Source organism: Desmodus rotundus, chromosome 4 (genome assembly GCF_022682495.2).
Source record: "Desmodus rotundus isolate HL8 chromosome 4, HLdesRot8A.1, whole genome shotgun sequence".
Lineage (NCBI taxonomy): Eukaryota > Metazoa > Chordata > Mammalia > Chiroptera > Phyllostomidae > Desmodus > Desmodus rotundus.
Window position 1 is genome coordinate 174,438,008 of NC_071390.1, and position 23,305 is coordinate 174,461,312.

General features: G+C 41.3%; 1 long non-coding RNA gene across 1 annotated transcript; it reads left to right on the top strand.

Moving 5' to 3' along the window:
- Nucleotides 1-308: 308 nt before the first annotated feature.
- Nucleotides 309-22,313, top strand: LOC139440834 (uncharacterized). Its single transcript, XR_011651075.1, has 4 exons — nucleotides 309-456; nucleotides 15,068-15,163; nucleotides 15,427-15,564; nucleotides 22,222-22,313. It is a non-coding gene; the product is annotated as an uncharacterized lncRNA (long non-coding RNA).
- The last annotated feature ends 992 nt before the right edge of the window (nucleotides 22,314-23,305 follow it).

The following is a 23,305-nucleotide window of genomic DNA, read 5'->3' on the forward strand; positions in this document are numbered from 1 at the left end:
TGTTGTAACAAAATGACATTGAACAAAATGACATTATTTGAGGACCTAGTCTATGACCTGATTCCTTAAGTGCTCACGACCCATCTTCCTCATTCCTGGGGCTACTTATATGTGCAGTCACCCCTTTCTAGGAATGTTACCCACCTATCTTATACACACGCACACCCATGCACACAGCTACAAATGATGTTTGTACTTATTGTTGAGGTTTAAGCAACCTTCTCACAGTAAAAAATGTCCCTGACTTCCGGGAAGAGATCAGATTACCTTACTATGTGCTTTCAAAGTACACAATACCTTTCCTTCACAACACTCACCAAAATTTGCAGTGATACATTTGCGTGGTTATTTGGGTTGTGTAAGCTTCACAAAGCCTGGATTCACTTAATTCATTTACATATCTTGACAGGAAGAAGGAAGTCGAAAAAGAAGGAAGCAGCAGGCTGGTGTTACCAGGTAGGGAAAGCTTTCTTTTTTTGGAGGGGGATGGTTTATTTTACTTTATTTTGTTTATTAAATTCTAATTTTATGTTTAAGTGTCAGGTATAGCCTCAGTTCCAGGGGGTCCAACAGTGTCTGCCAGGTGGAATGAGAATCATCAGCTTCTAAGTTCTGTGAGTGAGCTGTCTTAAGCAGGGGCTGTGCTTGAGAATGGTGCCCAGCAAGAGTGTGAAGTCTGCTTTTCCAACTTATCCTCTTGCTCAGGAATTTGGAGTTGCCCCTCTTCACACACACAAGACAGCCCAAATTCCTTCGACTGGTGTTTAACGCCTTTTCTGATGTAGCCCACATGCATTTTTCCTGCTTTTGCTTACAATATTCTCCTTCCCTCTTTCCAAAGAGGTCCTTGTTCCACTTCTTTACTATATAAGCTCAAGGCCCAATTCTTGAGGTTCAACAACTCTTTTTGGACCACATATTCTGATTTTCATATATTATACCTATAAGATTGTTTTTCATTGTTTATGGAGCTGTCCTGAAAATAGAATCTGCTGAGATGGCTGATACACAGTAGGAACTGAAAGACGGTGGCTGCAGTCTCACATCTTGGCCATCTCTTATGATCCACGTGGAGCCACGTGGAGCCACGTGAATTTTAGCACATTTCTTTTGTCTTTAGTTAACAACGTGTGTGAATGTGTGCTAGACAATGTGGATGGTCCTAAAGGGACAATGGTGAAGAAAAGGCAGTCATTTTCTTTAAAGAACTTTCAACTGGTTGAGATGGTGACCTAATAAACAGCGGATTACAGCACCCCACGGACAATCCCATCCCAAGAGACACTCGGCGTCCTGAGCCAACACTTCAGAGGACAGATGCAGGGTCAAGGGAGGCTTCCCAGAGAGGTCATCTTTCCCGATCCTGTTGGCCCTTCTGGAAGATAACTCCTTTGCTCCAGTGGGAAATACCAGCAAAGCTCTTCACAGGGTGCAGAGAATAAGGATTAGTACATGCCAAGCCCTGTGCAGGTTGGAGGGATACTGTCTTCATCATCATAGCAGCTCTTTGAGGAATGAGATATTATTATGTTCATTTTAGCTATGAAAAAATAGAGGCTAGGAAGATCAGCTAACTCTGCTGTGTAGTCACACACAGTAGAGTGACTATAGATCCCAGCTCGAGGCAAGATGAAACAAACAACCCTCAAATTTCTGCTTATGGTAACAGTCACTATAAAAATTAGTCTCCAATAATCCTTTTCTTAAACTCAATAATGGAATGGTGGTGATGATGAGGGTAATAGCATCACCCCCTAGTCAGGATACCTGCTTTCAATCTTGATCACAATCTTACACAAACCCCTTTCTGCAGCACGTTTTACAGATGAGGATGCTAAACTCAGATGTTAAGCAGCTTTTCCAAGATACCAAACCAGGCAGGGGCAGAGCTGGGTGCAAATGGAGGTCTTTGATCCCTGGTGTGATGTTCATTCTTCTACGTGACATGGCTTCTAAAGTTTAGTAGTTGATATTCTAGTTACACTTATCACTATTTTCCCCATTTGTTCAACACAACTGTATTTTAATCACATGGTGAGTGTAGACATTAACGCAACCAAACTTTGACTCATTCTTCATTTGGCTTTCTGGGAACATTATCGGGAAGGGTGGTAGTTCAACAGAAAATTTTTGGAGACCTTGAGGAGCTGGTGTGGATAGTATATAAAGGGTTTCTAAAAAAATTTTTTTTTGCAAGCAACTGATTAATAACCTTGAGAATGAATTGGTATACAGCAACTGATTAATAACCTTGAGAATGAAAATGTCAGGTCTATGGCATAAATATTAGCCAGCAGACCTCAATTTGTTTTGGATAAGAATCAACAGTCACAGAGATGTCAAGGGAAAGATACCTCTGACACCGCAAATCCCCTCTAAATATCAAGATCTATTTAAACAAGGCATTTTGAAACACAGGCAGTGTAATTAATAATCCCATTATATAAGTAACATTTGCTCATTTTAACTACTGGGAACTTTAATTAGGTCTCTTCCATCGTAAAGAATACAAACCTGTTTCTCGGGTAATGGGTTGGGGTTGACGTTCTTAGAAATACTAGTGCCAGTGATGACTCAGTGCTCAGGTGTAGGTAGCAAGGGAGAGGAGGGCTGGCAGGCTGCCCACCAAGAGAAGAGGGGAGGGCGTGGCTTCAGCAAGCTCTGGTGCTGCAATGAAATCCTGGAATCCATACTCCTTTCTCCTCTGCGTAACAAAGTTGCACTCTTATGCTTTTGTTTTTGGAGCAGTGTTCAGCTATCATTAGTAGTCACTAGGTTGTCCGTGATAGGGGCTTTTCTTACCTTTTCAGACACATCTGCTACCACAGCCTTCTTCTGCCTCCTATGCTGTCTCTGTGTGCAATTCTCTGGATTCTTGGGATATTTCATGGTCTCACCTGCCTTCAGGATTTTTCCCAACTGATGCTGTCTGAAACTATTGTCTTTCTTCATTGCTTAGGAACTTCACTCACTCTTCAGGGCTGCCTCCAGGGGGTCACCTGCCTGGGAAACCTTCTCTCACCTCTTACCCCCATTTCCACCATACCTGTCACTTTTGGGCTGTGTTAGGCTCTCTCTCCTCCAAGCAGTCAAGGTACTTGGGGTTTAGCACAGTCACCTGTACCTGGAAGAACCACTCCCCCTCCCCCCCGGGAAAGCCACCTCCTCCCCAGCTTGGACAGAGGGATTCATACCCAGCCCTTCTGTGTCTAGAAATAACAGGAAGACAATGTTCTGAAGAAGTGACCTCAATCAAAGAGTAAAAGGAAAAAAAAAACATTAAAACAGTTTTGAATGTGTTTTTACTGGTCTATCACTAGTTAAGGGACGGTCACTGGAAGCTGACTGATTGCTCTGTGCTGAACCTTGTTTCTCATAAATCACTAAGGACCCAGGACATAGTCTGAAGGCATGTGGCCTTTGCTGTCCATCATAGTGGAAGACGCTACAACCAATGAACAATTAAAACTGTGCAAATGTCATTGCTGTTAGGAAGATGTCTTCCTTACTTAAGGTGGATTTAGTTGGCATCGTGTTTGAGGCTTGATGCTTATCTCTGGAAAATGTGTGTGTTTCCTTCTTTTCTGGACCTAATATCTTCCATTTGATGATTAAGAAGAAGGAGGGGACATTGCTGCACTTTACTCAGGAGAAGAGAATTCAAAGAGGCTGACCTGTCAGGATGAATGTCAAGGGCCAGAGCTGATCTTGGAAAAACGTGCTGAAACTTTAGGCTGAAGTATGTGGACTTTGAATAATATACTGCGGCAAGAGAGCTGTGTGTCCTAGAGCACCCAGAGTGGAGCCAAGGGCTCGGGCACTGTCCGGCATAGACTCTTCTGCCTTGTGAAGACCCACCCTTGTGGGTACGGGTTGGGGACTGGCATGGAAGGCTAGAGGGAGGTGGTATTCTGAACTTCACATTGGTGAGTGGTCCAAGAAATGTGTACAGTTCAACTTTTCTTGTAGTTTTCCTTTGTATTATGAGGACCCTCTTTCATTTACTGGGTCATTGCCATTTGGCAGGCACTAGATGCTGAAGAAACAGAGGATATAGGCGATAAGATGCTTTTCTTAATGGGGCTTACAAAGTTGGCGGGGCAAGACATAATAAACACAAAAGCGAAGAAAGGTACACAGTGTGTTCAAGCCATGATAATAGCTATGCAAGAAATGAAAGTGGGTGTTTTGTTAGAGAGCACCTCAGGGGTCGTTGGGAACGAATTGGACTGTGAGTGAGGAGGGGAAATTTGAGCTGAGACATTAGACATAGAGTCACCAGCCAAGTGCAGACCTGGGGGCAGTGGACTCCAGGCAGGGCAAGAAGCCAATGTATGGACCCAAAGGCAGAAACAAGCTGAGCATCCTGGAGGCACAGAAAGGGCCTGAGGTTTGGACTTAGAAAGTAAGGGGAGGAGAGGCCAGAGAGCATGTGAAGAGGTTGGCAGGAGCCAGATCTGAAGACAGATGGAAAGAGTCCAGGTTTTAAGTGTTATTGGAGAGTTCATGCAGTATAAAATATAACTTATATTTTTAAAAGTTGCCCTGATTGTTGGGGGAGAATAGGTTTTTGGGGTAGGACAAAGAGTAGAATCTGAAAAATCAGTTAGGAGCCGATCGCATTAATCAAATTACACAGAATTAGGCCTGGCTGGGATTAGAGTTTTCTTCTTGATGGTGAGCAGACAAGTTGATTTGGGGATTGTTGGAGGTGGACATCACAGGGTTTGCTACTTTTAGAGTAGGGTTTTATATCCTTACCTCCCACACGTGCCACCCTTCAGTGCCATTAGCTATGTGCGTATACCTTTGTGCAGTGGTAATGTAGACCCTGACGTGTTGGGGCAGCACAGGAAACCCTTACCTGCCTCTTATTCACCTGCTGCCCAGGCCCATCGGCAGCTCAGGCACAGGCAGCTCCCCGAGAGCCACGGACCTAGAATTTTAGATGTGACCAGCTGCAGAGTGAGTTGGGGAGCAGATATTAAATGCAGAAAACAGTTGCCAACAGAGGCCTCTTTTTGCCCCTGGCCTTGCATGATGCAGTTTGTATCAGCCAGAAGGAAGGCATACACATTGGCAAGAAAAGGGAGTCTGCCTATTAACCTTTATCCCAGGGAATGCAGTGAGCCTTAGGAATCAGCTCAAGAGGCTCAGCTGGGGCCCCTGGTCAGCACATTCTTTGGGCTCAGGGAGAAGGGCAAGCTGAAAATATTCACAACCACGGAGAACTGGCCTCATAAAAATGCATAAGAGTGTGCATGGGGAGGGATGGCTTGGATGCAAAAAGCAGTGTTTACATGCTGTTACACTAAAAATATTCACACCTCATCAAATTGTCAGTCTTGTTTGCTGGCAACAATGGGATTTTTCCCTCTGTAAGGTGTAATAGCTCTCAGCAGAGCGCTGAGCATTATGTCTCATTAATCCTTCCCAGATCCCAGCAAGGTGGGTGGTGAGGGTCAGGTTTCCTGTAGCAGCAGAGAAAAACAGATCAAGATTCACTATTCCCCCCTCCCCGACCCCAACAAGATAGAGGATATTTGCCAGCTCGTGTCTGAAGCTTTGTTAGTCCATTGAGGCTCTTGTAGCTTGGCCCTTCCTGTCATCTTGTCCATCACCCTGGTGATGATGAGGAAATAGAGATTAGAGGGTGGACAGGACATCAGTTCAGCAAGGCCTCTCTGCGACTCAGTGGTAAATCCATGCAAGCTCCGTACTTTCATTATATGAGACGTCACCATACCTTTCACTTTGTATCCTTTGGACCGACTGACACGTAGCAGAAGCTCAGGAGGGTTACTTTATTGATGTGGTCTTGCAAAGAGGCAGCGTGGACTTGGATGGATGGCAAATGGAATTCAGACAGACGGTGATTCAAATGCACATATCTTTCTGGCTAGATGGGTACCCTCAGGTGAGGCAGGAAGCGTTTCTAGGCTCAGTTTTCTCACCCACAAAAGAAATAATAAAATATGCCCGTGGGAGGAAAAATGTGACAATAAAATGGTAGTGCAGAGACTGTCTCCCAGAAGGACTACTCCACACTTGTGGATTCTTTCTGCTCCTTCCCGTGACAGTAGGTTGGGGTGTTTTTTTCAATAATCTTGTGAGAGAAAAAAAAAACACCTTTCTGTATTGTTTTGAATTTACCTTCTAGAATGGACTTATCTACAGTGTGCCAACAAGTTAACATTTTTCCTTTGCTTTTCACTTGTTATCAGCCTCCGCTGGTCATAGTCTTAAACCTCATCTTTGAAGATCACTGAGTCAGATTATTGAAGCTTCTTGGCTGTGGCAACATTGTTGCTAGTCCACAGACCACTGAATGTGTATTGAGCATGTAGACATCGGTGGGATCCTGAAAGCTAAGGCTTGGTGAGCCCAAGAGAGCCAGCAGGGCCACTTTAACAGCTATGGAAATTTGGGAATACTCTTACCTTCTTTGTGCTTTAGTTTTTTCATCAACACGATGGGCATATGGGTGAAAAGGTTTGAGAAGGTAGAGATGATGTTCTATAGTACTACTCAGCACCTGGCTTTTATTAAGGGGTTAGTATCAATAATTAATCATTAGTATCACTGACTAAAATATTTAGTTCTAGGAAACTTGAAAGTTAATGATTTCCAATGCAATATGGTATTGTATATAATGTTCATGTACAGATTCAACATGTCTTTAAATTTTTTATATTAAATATTGAATAAAATATTAATTTTAAAATATGTATGCATTGTACAAAATATAAATAAAATGAATACCTATATACCATTACTCATTATTTTGAAACCCACTGTATACAAGGTCTGTCCAGAAGGTATCCAGCCATGTCATATTAAAAATAGAGACATATATTGAAGAAGATACAAGATACAAGAAACACTGTACATAGTACATGATGCCTCAGTCCCTCAGTCCCCTTCAAGTAGGTACCATGGGACCTCAAATAGTTCTCCCAATCTCCATCAGCTACCTTGTCATATTTTCCTGAATCTCATCAATAATTGGAAATCTCTTTCCTTCCAAAGGTGATTTTAGCCTTGGGAAAAGCCAGAAGTTGCAGGGCACCAAGTCTGGACTGTTAGTTAGGCTAAGTCTCCTCAGCCCAACTAACAGTCCAGGGTGATGTGATGTTTTGCCAAAAAACTCTGCATGAGATGTGATGCATGAGTGGGCATGTTGTTGTGATGAAGCTGCCAATCACCAGTTTCCCATAGCTGCAAGCTTCGGAATCACCCAGTAGTTTCTGCAGAGGTATGTTCAAGGTTAACACAAAATTTGATGTGGACTTGTTGCTCTACTCACTCAGTTACTTTGAATGCAATAGTCACACAGTACTCATGCTCACTCAATTGAGGCTACTGCCCCCACTGACTAGTACAGTGCAAACCATTCTTCTTATATTAACAATGGCTGAACAGACCTCTCATGCAGCCCTCATCACCTTCATGACATGCCTGTCCCTTTCCCAGAGCCAACACAGCCCTGCAGATTGTGTTAAAACTTCCCCAGCTTTTAGTTATATCATTTATGCTTGTACTTCTTAACAATAGAATGTTTTAGTTTTGCATGAGTTTGGCATCTATATAAATGACATCACATTGCTATTAATTCACTGTTATTTACTTTTTTTAACATTATGTTCTGAGGTGTATCCATGCTGTTTATGTAGCTATAATTTACTCTTTTCGGTATTGTAGAATTGACTAGTGTATAGATAAGGTAGAATTCGCTTATCCGTTTTACTTTAAATGAACATTGTATCACTTCCTTTTTCCCTATTATTATCAGTACTTCTAGCAACATTATTATATAAATTCATAGTGTGCATGGACAAGGTTCTTTGTAGGATAGATATTTGGGAGTCAAACTGATGGTTCACAGGATCTGAACATGTTCAGTATTACTATATAATGCCATTGCTTTGTTTATAAAGTAACTGTAACCATTCACAATCCCACCGCCAGTATGTAAGAGACATGGTTGCCTGCCATCCTTGCCAATACTTGATATTCTCAATCCCTATTTTTCGCCAGTCTGTTGAATGAAAAGTGGTACCTCCTCATGTTTTTAGTTTTCTTTGATTCCTAGTGAATTGTGTAATATTTTAAAATGCTAATTGGTCACTAGAATTGCTGCTTTTGTGAAGTGCTCATTAAAGGCTTTGCACATATTTTTCTTTGAGTTGTCTTTAATTTATTGATTAACATAAATTCTGTTTACTGTCTGGATGCTTACTTTTTCACTACATACTCCCAAACGCCGTCTCTGACTGTGGGGCTTGTCATTTAATTTTTTGTATTAAGTCTTTGGACGAGCCGATGTTCTCCATACTGCTCAGAGCAGCATGCATTTCCTCATGGGTTATACTTTCTAGTTCTTGTGTAGAAACTCTTCCATCTCCAAAACTCACACGGATATTCTGCTATTCTCTCATGTTATTTTCCAAAAGTTTTATGGTTTTACTTTTCATGCTTGAATATTTAATCTGCCTGGAATTGATTTTGTATGTGGTATGAATAGGGGTCAAATTTCATTTTTGTCTACATGAATAATCAATTGCTGCAGGGTCATTTATTGAATAGTTCACTTTTTCCCCACTGATGTACAATGCTAGAAATAAATCTAATTTCCATTCACGTGTGGGCCTGTTCCTAGGCCCTTTTATCTTCTCATGTACTTATTTGACCACGTGTACACCAGCAGCAGCCTGCTTGGATTACCACCACCTAATAATAATGCTTAGTGTTTTGAAAGCCAAATCCATTGCTTTTTTTTCCCTCAGAAGTGTTTTGGCTCTTGTTGGCTTTTGGCTCTTCCATATAAAATGGTTGAGTCAACTTGTCAAGTTGCTTAAAAATAACCTGTTTCAACAGTCTTAGAATTACACTGACTTTGTAGACTTATAAATCAATTTGGAAAGAAATGGCATAAATATTGTGTCGTACTATCCATGAACATGATATAGCACTTTTAAATTTTGTTCTTCTCTAATGTTTTTTCAATAAAGTTTTATGAGATTTTCCATAAAACTCTTTCCCATCTCTGTTAGATTTATGTCTAGGTACTTGATACTGATGCCATTATACATTGTTTCTTTTTAAAAATATGTGGTCTATTCATTCATTTTTGTATTTGTTTGTGTCGAGAATCCCTGCTGATCCTAAGTGAGGAGGAGAAGCTGCTGGGATTGCCTTCTGGAGCTCCAAATCCCCTTGCAGGGTGCTGAGCGCCGCCGGCACTGGTCCACCGAGGCTCCACCAATGCTTGCTCTTTTTGTTCCTCTTGTTCTCCTTCACTGATTTATCATAGGAACTGGTTTGTGTAACTTGAGTGTCTGGTATTAAACCAAAGCTTTGAACTTTGGCACCTGTCTCTCTGGACCTGGCCAGCTGCCTTCTCTGATTGATTGAGAACTTGGTGTGTTGACTTGTTCATGCTTACTGTAATCCCTTTGTAAAGATGGCTATATGGGGAGGCAGCTTTAAAACTTACACACATCAAGATCCTACCTAAGAGCAATCTGGTAAGAAGGAAAAGGTAGGGAAAGCTTCTTTAATTCAGTTTGCACAGGGAGTCCACAGTTTAAATTTAGATCATTTGATCCCTCTTTGCGTCACTTTTCTCACATGAAAATGAGACCATTAATAGCATTCACTGAGCTCTTGTAAGGAGGAAATGAATGAATATGAGTAAAAAATTAGAAGAGCATTTGCTTTGGAACAATTGTTCAATAAATGCAGGCTATGCTAATATTAACAATAGTAATGTTTACTGTTAGATTGTTTCTTGGGGGCGATGTGTTGAGCTGATCATGGTAGCATTACTGAAGAGGAGGGCTAGATTTACAGAGGCATCTGAGGTTTTCCCACATATTTGGCTGACACGAGGGTATAATTTAAGGTGGATTATAAGCATTCACAGTCCCCCAAATTTTAACAATGCTTGACAATTTTTCTTTTATACAGTTAGTTTCCCATGTAAATACAGATACTTTTTGAGGCAGTTGACAAAGCAATAATATAGGAACCTGAAATCAAACAATATAGGGGGGTGTCTTTGTTACTCTGTCATTTTCCTGTACGGCCTTAGGTAAGTCTGTGCTAAGGTCCAACAACACCTAGTTCTTCTTTCTTTGTGGGTAACCTCAGTTGTTCTTGCCCAGGGGCTGTGAATGGAAGTGATGTAATGGGGTAGGTCAGAGCACAAATTGCTGGGAAGGAAGGGACCCCAATTTGAGCAGGGGACCTCCCAAAATCCAGCACAGAGACTGCTCCCCTTCTTGCCAGGAAAGGTAGCAGGGTGGGAAGGGTGCAGAGGGGTCAGATTAAAGCAGCCTGCCTTCTGCAAAGGGAGGGGCTGCCTGAAAAAGGGGAATTGCCTGAAGCAAGAGGCTAGTAGAATCACAATGCAGTTAGCAGAAAGAGGGGAAGAGAGCTCCTGGAATTCGAACCAGAGCTGGGGCTTAATAGCTCAGTCTTGGGGCTACTAGCTCATGACACAGGCTACACAGCACTTGTACACTTGAATAAGCTGTGGGGGATGGACACCCCACCCAGGGTGACTGGACACTTCTGCCCATGCCCAGAAAAAGGGGCAAAGACAAACATGGCCATCGGTTAAAAAGCAGGACACTCCCACTGGTTTCTGGAGTGCCTGGGATTGCAGGAGAGAGGATTTTTTAAACAGGAGGCAGGGAGAAGCTCACTCTGGCTTTTGGCTGAGTACAGGTTTTTGCCTCTCTCTTGGCTCTTCACTTGTGGAGTTTTAGCTTGGGACTTCTGGTCGCAGGTGTGCTTGGACACTCTGGGTCTCTGGCCCTTGCTCCCTGTATGGTCTAGAGCTCTCATGGAACTGGCTGATGCCAGGCCCACCAGGAGCGTAGGCCCTGAATGGTTGGGAGTCTGTTACCGGAGTCAGGGTCCCACATTGGGACGTGTGCCTTGCTGGCCTCTATGACACATAGTGTCCCACAGTGTACTCTGGGACACTATGACCCAGTGTAGCAACAGCACACGCATCCTGGATGGCTATCTGGGGACTGAGAGCAGTGCACCCCACATCCTGAAAGAGAGAGCTGCTGCCAGAAGACAGCAATGCTGAAACCCAGGAGTGCACATTCCAGAGAGCTGGGGCTTAATAGCTCAGTCTGTTTAATAGCTGATCTGTTTGTGTGCCTGGCCTAAACCAAAAAGAACAGATAAGGAAATGGGGGAACTTCTGGGTGTGGTTTTGGCTTGTAATTTTGGGGGGAGCAAAACAAATTGTGGGTCTCATGGGAGAGGGGCTCAGAGCAGTAGTGCTCTCAGCCCCCCAAAATTGGAAACCTGTTAATCAAAACCTGTTTCCTTCAACATAAATCTTGGTTCATGTATTAGGGTGACAAGCGGCCTAACTTCATGCTGCACAGTTACAGTGACATGTGCCACTCCTGCCTGAAGCATTTGTCACTGTGAGACACTCCACCTCTCGTCTTCTATTCTACTTCTGCAAAGGTTATCAAGATGCCCTCATTAAGATGACAGACTCAAAAAGATGGGTGTTCAGTTTGGACCTCCAATTCAACATTTGGGGGAAGCTCATTCTTAGAGAGGCCCCTGCACTCAGAATAAAAAGGACTTTGTGTGCAAAATATACTTTTGCTACATTAAGCAACTGAATTTATTTTTTTTGCTGTTGCTAACTCAGCCTTAGTGTATCTCTGATTAATAAAATTCCTTTACCTTCCTGAGCCTTAGTTTTCTCATCCTTAAAGTAGGAGTAATAATATCTACATAACTATGTTTTTTTAAGATAAAATTAAATAAGGTAACATGTGCAAAACATCCAAGTTTACATCTGCATAAAGTAATTGCTCCTACGTAATAGTTATTATTATGTTTAAGACCCAGTGAGGAGCCTCAGGAATTCTAGACAGAGATAACCTATGAAAAGTTTCTTGCCTTCCTAGAGCATGGGAATGTTGGGAAGTTAATATTTCCACTTCAGATTTTGCTCTTCTGACCTCCATCCTGATTGCTTAATAACCAGCAGGGGAAAAAAGCACTATCTTTGGTTCCTGTGCTCTTCAGATACTAATTGTAGATAAGCTGGACTTTAGCACTAGGCAGAAATTAGCTCGGTCACCCGTCTGACCTGCCTCTTTCTCTTCCAATGACCTCTTTCTGTTTCCTCTACGACCACGTCCCATTCCTCCACCTGTGCTATTCTCTTCTTTTGTAATCACAAGTAAATCATCAAATGAACTCCCCAATACTGTTTGTTTTTCCTGAGAATCAGAGATAAACTTTATCCTCATTTTTTCTGCTTGCCATTTATTTGACTCTTCAGAGCTCTCCTCTCCTCAGCCTATTTTGCAGTGCTGTTGTGGGGGTGTGTTATTTTAATAGGGATTCACTGATTATTGCATGTCTGTCAAACTTCTTTTTACAAAAATAATTCCTAACTTAAATAAGACGTTCTAGAGATGCTGGACATACATCACACATACACATTTCCTGACACTTCTCATGAATTCTAGCAACATAGAAGCCTTGCTTGTAGGGCTAGAAAATAACTTATTTTCTGTATGTGAAGAAAAGAAGGAGGTAACACTGAACACACATTAGTTTAATTATGTGTGCTGTTTTATGCCATGCCCATTTTTTAAGGTGATGGAATATGGGTTGAGAAGGTTAATTAATTTGAGAAATGCCACACACCAAAGAATTCCTTTAGAGCTTTTTTCTTCCATTTTCTCCCTTGTTTTTCTAATTCAAAAAACCATACTTTTTTGTCATACTAATAGCATTTTATTTTTACTAAGTAAGAGAAATACATAATTCATGGAAATACTAAAAAAAAAAACACCAATAATAAGTAGCAATTTTAAGCAGCATTAAATTCTCCCGTTCAATGAGATGGTAGATGTTTTAGCCAGAGAAGTGTGGTAATGGTTAAAATATGTTATCTCTGTTATGTTTTTAGTAATATTTAAATTAGCCTAAGGCCTTTATAATACTTTTATCATGAACTCATAGGGTTCATAGGATCTCAAGAGGGTAACCACTGATATGGTCTAATCAACTCACATAATACATTCAACAACAATTGCTACAAATATGTATTGAATTCTCATGAATTCAATTCCATTTTGGACCAGGGGGATCCAGCTGCCTCTGTATAGAGCTTACATTTCACTAGGGAGGACAATTAAGAAAATGAGTAAGTAAATTATTTAGAAGTGAAAAGTACTATGGAGAAAATAGAGGGAGAAAGGAAGATAGGAAGTGCTGGGGTGTGCGTGTGTTTGCAATTTTAAACAGGGTGAGTAGTCTGAGCAAGAAAAGTGGAATAACTTGCTAATAGTCATACATTATATAAATGACAGACAGGAACCTGTCCTCAGTGTCCTAACTCATGACCTTACACTCACAATTTGATTGGCGCAGCCCTCTGAATTTCTTTTATCAAAGACAAACCCAGATCAAATCACCAGCATGAAATTGTTCACTGGTGCATTCTTTTGGATTATTTCGGTTTCAAGAGGCAGGTACTTGCCTCAAATTGGCTTAAGCAAAAGCAGGTGAGCTTAGTGGAAGGCGAGTAAGGTGTTTCAGATAATGCAGAAGGGGAGAAGAGTTCAGCCTCTGGGAATACGAATGCTGCCCAGGTGATCTTTCTGTCACTTCACTCTCTCATCAACCTCCTCCACAAGGCTGGACACCTGACTGATAATAGTATTGTGCTTAGGCCTGGGCAAGTGTAGTCCCTGCTCTTTTTGAGCATCAAGGGTTGCTGAAACATAACAGCCTTCGTTTCTATGTCTGGTCATACTGTTTGGTGGCGATGCCCATTTGGGCACTCTTTGGCTCTTTGAACCTCATGTGGGGTGGGTCAGATGCTGTGAGTTTCTCTAGAACTACTGCCTATAGGTCTGTCCTGGGACACCTAGCCTGGAACTCTTCCAAGAGTGAAATTGGCAGGCAGATTGCCCCTAGTGGCTAATGCTGCCTTTATTTTGCAGGATTGCCTGAATTTGAATCACTGGATAGCTGCTGACAAGTTGGTTTTGGGTGATTGTCTCTCAAGTCCAAAAGAGGACGAGTGTAGGGGTTGGACTTTATTGGTTCACTGACAACACTGGGCTTAGGTCAAGTGTGTGGTCCCTGCATCAGCTCTTCCAGTCCAGGTCCTGACAGTGGTGCCACTGCAGCCAATGGGTGCGGGACTGGAAGCAATGGAACTGAACTCTGTTAAATGAATTGAGATTAAGATTTTACTCTCTACTAGCTGAGTGATTATGAGCGTGTTTATGAGCATGACCTCATAAGCTTCGTTTTCTTTATCTTCAATGTGGTAAGATGATGGTTTAAAAAATTATTAAGTGAGATTATGTTTAAAACATACTTAGAACTGAGCCTGGAACATAGTAAGCATTCAATAAGTTTCTGCATCATCATCATCCTGTTATCATTATTTTGGAGAGACTAAAAGATGTTAAAATATTTTATCCAGTGTCCTACAGAGAGCTGGGTTTCAAATCAAATGTTCTCTAGAACCCATGTTCTTTTAATTATGCCACACTGCCTTCCCAGGGTAAAAAGAAGGAATCCCAAAGGAAAACCAGTTTTATGATGGGTCCACTTGATAATTAAAGCTGTTGGTCTAGAAACACTCTGGGTTTGCTGATGCTGAACACACACATTTCTAAAATAAAACTCAAGTCCAAAGTATTTGGCAGAAGCAAAACAGGAGAACACTTATAATTTTGTAGACTGTTGCTTTTATTGGGGAAAAAGCACATAAAGTTAATTTGTACTTTGAGTTGAAAAATATTGACACTTAAGTCAATTTAACTCACAAAAAGGAAATTATATCAAAGTCCAGAATGCTGGCGCGGAGAAGGGGGTAGTAATCAGCCCTTACATTGCACACAACAGTAAATTAAGTCCAAGTAGTTATGCCTGCAGTGTGCAAGCTGTGGTTTTAATTATCTCCAAATCAGGGAATTCTAAGTTAAAGTTTTCACGATGACTGTAATTTTTGCCCCATTATCCATCTAACAGAATCAACTTTGTGTTACAGAGTTTTCCAGATTACGAATGACGTGAGGCTGTTGAGTGGATATTGTAACGACAACCAGCATTACAAAGCTGCACTTCTGTGTGTAAATATTAAGCTGTGAGTTTTTTCTTAAGAGACTTAAAAATAACCTTGCTCCTTATTGGAATTTGTCTAATTATTCATTAGCCAAAAAGTATTTTGGGGTATTTATGTTGTATCAATCTCAGTGATAAAGTGCTAAGGAAGAAGAAAGGGAAAAATAGAGGAAGAGAGGAAGGAGAAAAGAAATCATATAAAGGTCATACTTTAGTAATGTAGGAATTCACAGACGAATATAAGAATTAATAATAATATGTGTTTGTGTACAAATACGTGCATAGATGGACATGACCACGTAGGAACCTGCTTTGATGAAGAAGAGAAAAGAAGTGGAAACTGGATTTATCACTCACCCAGTATGGCAGTTGTGGAGAAAGTCCGTCATCGCCAGTGGCAGATGTCAGTGAATGGCCTTTGATGTAAGCAAATTGTCAGGGAAGCCACGAGGGATGCCCACACTTCAATCAGCTATGATTTTAATAAGATATAGGCTATACATGAAAAGAATGCAGAAGCCCATCAAGTTCAAAGTTCCACAGAGTTAGCAGGAAAATGCATTTTATTTATCTTAAGAGCCCCCAAATGCAAAATGCAATTACAAGATTAGCCTGATGACTTAAGTGAGTAGATCAGAAAGTGGCATTGTATCAACGATAAGGGCCTTGAGACTGGCCCTTGTTTAAGCTAGAAAGCCCGCATTGTTCACCATGTACAAGACTGAGAATGCCTCAGTTTACAATTATGTGTTTGGGAGAGTTCAGTTTTTAAGTTAATATTCTAAACTAATATCTTTTGTGTTAAGAAGTTTATACATACTTGGTGTTTTAAATACATGCCATGTTTAAGAAAATTTAGTGTTGTGACTGCATTTTTAAATACATAATTAAGAACACGCCTCTTAACTAAAAATGCTTTAGGAAGGAGATCTGCGAGAAGCTTAATAGTGTCTGTCCTCTGTAGGCCACTGTTGACCATGGAAGATGCTGCCGTGGCCCTGGGGTCTCTAGTATCAGCTAAAATGATATGTTTCTGGAGTAGAAAGAGCCAGGTGGTAACACTTAACTTTTGAAGACAGGTGGTCAAAATTACCGTACGTACAGCAGCATCAGAGTGGCAATCGAATGTCTTGACCCACAGGACAGTGTGCAATAGATTCAATGGGTAGTAGATTGTGTTGTTGCAGGGGACCAGAGAGATGGATAATTAGTGTCCTTCCTTCCTCCCTTCCTCCCTTCCATCTTTTCTCCCTTCCTCCCTTCTTTCCTTCTTCCCTTCCTCCCTTCTTTCTCTCCTTCCTTCTTTCCTCTCTTCTATCTTTCCTTCCTTCCTCCTTCCCTCCCTCCCTTCCTTCCTTCCATCTTTCCTCCCTTCCTTCCTTCCTTCCTTCCTTCCTGTATGAAACATGAAATTGTGGTCTCTCACTTAGTTTAAAAATGTGAATTAATTCAAAGAGTGAGAGTTTATTAATTGAACAAAATTACAATTTCCCAGGAAATTTAGAATGGGTTCTGGATGAAGGTGACAATGAATTTCAATTATTTCCCTGGAGCTTCAATAGCAGGAACTGTAGCATGTACCATCCTAGATTAAATTTTTACAAAGTTGTCAGCTACCCCTTGGAAGGGACTCTGTGCCAAACTGCTCCCAGTAGGGAACTGCATGCTTTAGTTCAGTAGGCAATTGTCACATGTGGCTACTGAGCACTTGAACTATGGTGGTCCTATTTGAGATATGCCATAAGTAAACTGTGAAGACTTAGTATCAGAAGAAGAATGTAAAATATCTTATTAATATTTTATACTAATCATATTTTGAAATTATACTTTGATTATATTAACTTAAAATAGATATTATGTAAATTGATTTTATCTGTTTCTTTTTACCTTTTTTAATGCAATTACTAGAAAATTTTAAATCACACATATGGCTTGCATTATAATTCTTTCTGGACCATAACAAAGGGAAAAGAAGGCTAGAATGGGGATGTCAAAACTCTGCTTGATATAGGGTGATCCTATCATTTCTTATTTATACCAGAGTGTTTGGAGAGTGGAAGTGGGCAGTGTAGGTAACAATGCCAGGTCAAGGGGCATGAATCAGGCTGTTCTAGACAACTGAAGGTGAGAGGTCACCCTGCCAATGAATAAGGTGAGTGTGAAAGTCACAGAGAAAGGGCAGATGAGGACGTCGAAAGAAGGGTTTATTTTCAGGGATTTTTTTTCTTTCATGAAACAGACAACTGAAGTTCTATTCTGTCTGGTTTATGCTGTTTTTACTCTTGGAAAAAGCCTTTAGCTTCCAGTTTTGAAGGGAAGAACTTAAAACTAAAAACCCAGGCTCTGAGAATTTGGATGGCAGAAGTTGTTATAAAGAACTTGGATATGTTCAACCTAAGTACATCAGAGATACGTGGATTGTGTTTCCTTCAAAACACATACAAGCTTAAAACTTCATGGGAAAAGGACTTGGCAGGGGGCTGCCTTGGCTTTCCAAACCCTACATGTTTTTCTACACACACACACACACACACACACACACACTTTAGAGGATGTTCTTGAAGTGGAAAACCAACCCAGCTTACTCTGCATGGAGAGCTAGGCCATCTCTCCCGATGTCCTACCCTGGTCCCTCACTTAGGGACAAGATCTCAAAGATCTTAATAAAGTAGGCACTTCTCTTAATCTGAAATTTGGGAACAGATCTCAAAAGAAGGCAAAATAATCTGAAACACAAGGGGAAGTATGATTGTTTGTAGCTCTTCCCCTCCACAGAGCCATGGAAACTGGAGGCATAGGTCCAGGCAGACCTGCACACAGAGAAAAGGAGCCTTCTCAGCAGCTGTCCTCTGTCTTTCTGTGGGGCGGGGAGGAGGCTTGCTAAGAGGGCACTTGCTCAAACATTCTTCATCCTCAGTCCCATTCCTCTGGCCCTAATTTTTCCTTTAAGTATTTATGTTTTCATTCAAAACTCCTGGAACACAGTAAGTACCTGTGCCCATGTGACATGAGATTCTCAGGAAGTATCTGTATTTTGCCATGTATAATGCACACTTTTTTTGCCCAACTTTTTGAGGTAAAAATAAGGATTCTCATTATACATGGGTATAATGATTATATACTATGGGTATAATAGTCCCATGTACAATGTGCACAAAAACATGGGTGCACGTTATACAAGGCAAAATACAGTATCATCATACCTTTCCTTGTTGATTTTGAACTTGGTGATGATACCTTTGACTAAAATACCCTGCCCCTCTTTTTTTTCCAGCTGACTATTCTTACTGCCCTTGAAAATGTAGCTCAGCTAATTCTCTCCCTCAGAAACTTTCCTGGATCTTCTCAGGAAGGATGAGTTCTTCCCCTCTGAGGTCTCATACAGCCTTTATCAGAAGACTCGATTGCAATGAGCTATGGTCATTGATTTATTGCTCCTTCTCTTCACCCCACGTAAGCTCCTTCGGGAAAGGTAGGACCTGTGTCTGCCTACCTCTGCATCTCTAGGTCCTGCCGTGTCATGGCTGCTCACTAACGTTTCATGTCCATAAAGCCCCATGTATCCCTGGGAAATCACATGGGCATACAAGAAATGTGACCTACCAAAAACCTGAAGAGGTTGTAAGGTGGCTACTAAGTCCCCAGTCTATTCATTAAGGTGGTGAAACTCTGTAAGGCTAAGTGACTCCCCAGCATCCCCCAGATGGGGACTGCTGGAACTGGGAGCAGAACCCAGTATTTACTCCAATGACAGATTTTTTCCCCATTAAACTTGCCTGCTTTGTGGAATTAAACACAGACACATCAGGCTGCAGATAAACACATTTTGAATTTTGGATCCGATCTTAGTTTTAAAAAACTGTTTTGACTCCAGGCAAGCCTGCCAGGAAGAAGCTTGTGAAAAATGCAAGACTTTTAGCAAAAAAGTTCTAGAGGTTTTAAGGCAGGAGTTCAAGGTCCGTGGGTGGGATTCATGAGGTCCTTGAATCCCCACAGGTTTTTAGTGAAATCTTATATATGTGAGTACTTTTCCTGGGAGGCGGAGGTGAAGTTTTATCACACTCTCACAGGGCAGAGGGACCATTTTGCACTTCCTTGGGGATCTAACTATCACCTTGTGGACCAATTTCCTCCTGCAGACCCCCTCCCAGGGTCAGTGGATGCCAGGGCTTTGAGGAGGGGCCTGGGGCCTGCTGGCATCCTAGGTATTAACACTTCTGCCTTGCAGGAGACCTAATCCATCTCTTAAGCTGCTCGAATGAGCTCCTTTGCCAGATCTGATAGAAGGATTTAACCTTTCCTTTTCCCCTCTTGGCATGCACTCAATGGAATCCAAATAAAGAATTAAAGAGACTTGAAAGGGACTTTCCATTACCAAACAATTCAGTTTAAATTTCCGACCTTTCCTCTACCTTTTTTTTTTTTTTTTCCATTCCCTCTTTTCTTCCTCTTCCACATTTGGGATTCAAGGCTGGCAAAAAAAAAAAAAAAAAAAAAAAAAGCCTCTGGGGACATGTGGAGAACCAGAGGCCCGGAATGTGAGTGGAATTTTCCAAATTAAGGCGGCTTATTGGCATTAGTTGCTGAGCAGAATGGGGAGATCTGACTTTGGGGTAGCACCTTGGAGCAGGCGTGCTCTGACATTTGGAAGACAGCATGGCCTTCACGGTTGGAGCGGTGCATGCTCACGCTCACAGCACTCTTCGCATTTTCACAATCTACCCTGCAGGTTCCTTGGTCTGAGTCTTTGCTCTTGCTGCTCACAGACCATGAATTCAACAGGTCTTAACAGAAACAGCTACGGTGTGGGACACTATCCTGAGGTCTCAGGCTGATGACAGTAATTGGAATTTAATTGGGAGCTTACATCTGCAAAGTATAGGGTTGGCCAAAAGGTTCATTTGTTTTGTCCATATGTTGGTTCTAGTAGAGCTTAGTTGTCTTTAACTTCATTTGAAAAGTTTTTGTTAGGTCGTATTATGACAGCTGTCATGTCAGCTTGCATTTAAAAAAAAAAACTTACCAAGATTGGTGAATTTTTGTGTAGCCCTTTTAATACTGAAGATGGAAGAAAACACCCAACATTTTCAGCATATTATGCTTTGTTATTCTTTTTTATTGATAATGCTGTTACAGTTGTCCCAATTTTTTCCCCTTTGCTCCCCTCCACCCAGCAACCCCCACTCCCTCCAGTGATTCCCCTTACTTTGTTCACGTCCATGGGTCCTGCATGTAAGTTCTTTGGCAACTCCATTTCCTATGCTTACTCCCGGCATCCACCTGCCTATTCTGTATCTACCAATGTGTACTTCTTAGTCCCTTCACCTTTTCCTCCATTCCCACAGATGCCCCTCCCCACTGCCCACCATCCCAATGTTCTCCCTATCTGTGATTCTGTTTCCGTTCTGTTTGTTCACTTAGTTTGTTTTTTAGATTCAGTTGTCGATAGTTATACTGATTGCCATTTTCATAGTTTCGAACTTCTTTTTCTTAAATAAGTTCCTTTATTTCAAGAAAGGTAGAAACTCAATTGAAATGCAAACAAAGATTTGTGCTGTGACTGATCAAACGTGTCAAAAGTGTTTTGTGGTTTCATGCTAGAGATTTCTCACTGGAGACCAGCTGAAGTTGATAGCGATACAATTGAGACATTAATTGAGAATAATCAGCATTATACCACACAGGAGATAGCCGACATACTCAAAATATCCAAAGCAATGCAGTTATTGGTGGAAATGATAAATATGTCTTTTATTTTATGGGGAAAACCATACGGATTTTTTTGGCCAACCCAATAATATGCTGGCCCAACATCTTTTGCCATTTGACAGCTGGAAATACTAAGGCACAGAGAGTTCAGTACATTCTCCCAGTTCTCGTAGACAGGGTGTGGAAGAACCAAAACAAAAACCCAGGCAGTGTGGCGCAAGAGCCAGAAAAGAGTAACCAGAATGAAAAGAGAGCTTAGCAGAAGGGTGGGGCATACAAGAGAACTGACAAAATTTTAACTAGGATAGTGAAGAGGAGTCAGAATAAGAAAGCTGATGCGTGTTTTAAATCTTAGTTTTAAACATAACATTTATTTTTTCTTGCCCTGATAATAAAATAGGGTAAGAAGAAATAAATGTTTATAATAATGACTCTGGCATTAATTTCCTAAAAGTCAGTAGGTATAAAAGGTATTAAAACATAGTTCTTTTACACGGACTAGGAAAGATAATTCATGTGCTATACAGAATATCTGGAGTTGAGATAGAAATATTTTACACTTTACATAATAACAATAGCTGACACATTGAGTGCTTACAAATGTTAGTTCTTATTATTTTTCATTAGCCCTATAATATAATTACTATTATTATTGTTATACTCCTTCTGCAGGAAAGGTTAGGTAGCTGAGAGGTGAAGTAGCTTGCCTAGAATTCATGCACAACTGCTGAGGGGAAGGGCCCGAATTCATAACCACGAAGTCTGGCTGCAGAATCCAACATTTTACACCAACCATGGCCACGTTTACATGCCATGGGTTCAAGTCCCTCCTTTTTCGCTTATTCTTCTCCGTGCCTGTTTAACTGGTCAGTGTAGCCATAAATGTCAATCTCTATCCAAAATCTAGAAATAGCAGAATGCTTTTGCTGGGAAGCTATAACAAAAACTAGAAGCAACGTCGCAAAGGCTGAGGACAAAGGTGGGAGATGCATACAACAGAAGGGGAAGTGATTGAGATAGTGGTGTGGGATTTTTATTGTTGTTGTTCGGTCTTCTAAGAAAGTGTATTTAGAGAGCACACTTCAGAGCAGGGGCCCATAGTAGATTGATACAATGACAAACCAAAATCTCAGCCAGAGTGACTGGTCAAACTGAATATTGCTGGATGGTAAATGGGTAGGTGCCTCCCAGTTACACTGCCTGGAGATCCATTGTTGAGCATTGGGATTGGAGTGTATCTCTGTACACCCCCAATAATGATTATAGTCCTAGGCAAAGTCCTTCTGAACAACAGGCATCATTTGTCTTTTGGGCCTAATTCTTACTGAATCTTGCCCTGCACTGAAGTTACATCTTCCATCATTATGACAGAAACAAGGAAGTGCTGCCGTGGCTGGAGGACATGCCGGGAGAAGCCCAACAGAACTGAGTCTTGAGTTTGAGAACAAACTCCAGCTTTCCAAGTGCGTAACATTGGTCAGGTCACTAAATGTCTTTCGATTTCTCTGTGTTATTTTTTTTTCTGGCTTTTTGGAGGTATGCAACAACTTATTTATTGAAAGAACAGATGGGTTCAACAAAATAGTTCTCTTCTTCTCTTAGGGTTGATATAATTTTTTTAGATGCAGGACTGGCCTGGGTATGGAAAGGCTGTGTAAATAGAACTCTCATTCAGTGTTGTAGCCAAGGGGGGCTCTGTTCATGGCAAGACCCAGACTTCCTTTCGGCTTGTCATTTGGGGCTCCTGTCAGTGTGTCATTGTCATGTCATCAGCTTCTCTGAGGACATCGGGGTCTGAGGGAGAAGCCCCTCCACATCGACAGCCTTGGAAAAGGCATAGTCTTTGTTCTGAAGATCTTCTGTTTTCATTCATTGAGTAATTGCTAGATAAATCCAGCCTAATTCTTTAATATCCCACTAAGCAGGTTGTAAAATACATGTTTATGAATTTGTCTCAGGCTGAATTCCAACTGGCTGTTAGAGAGGCTTTTAAAAGGATGTGCATATTGTATCCTGGCTGTTAAATGGAATGTTTGTTACTATTATTCAATCTGCCAAAAATTGTCACTTAATTTAATAATACGATGAAAACCTAAAAAGAGTATTAACATGTCTTATCATACAAAGTCTGTTCCCACCCACTCATTCCACCAAGTCCCTTTTTATTAGGAGGCCCTTCATATTTTAGGGGCAGTGGGATCTACCAACATGTATAACCTAATTTAATTCTCGCAACAGCTCCACAAGGCATTTTCTGTTACTGTCATTAGCATCTAGACACAGGAAGCGGGGCAATGTTTAGAGCAAAGACAACCCACACAGATGAAAAGGTCAGAGCAGGCATTTGAACCCTTGATCCTTGTGTAGTGAACTCTTGTATGTGGCTGTGAAACTTGGGACTTTAACCACCTGCATTCAAACCACATGTTTCTCTACTTTCAAAACCAAGACCTGT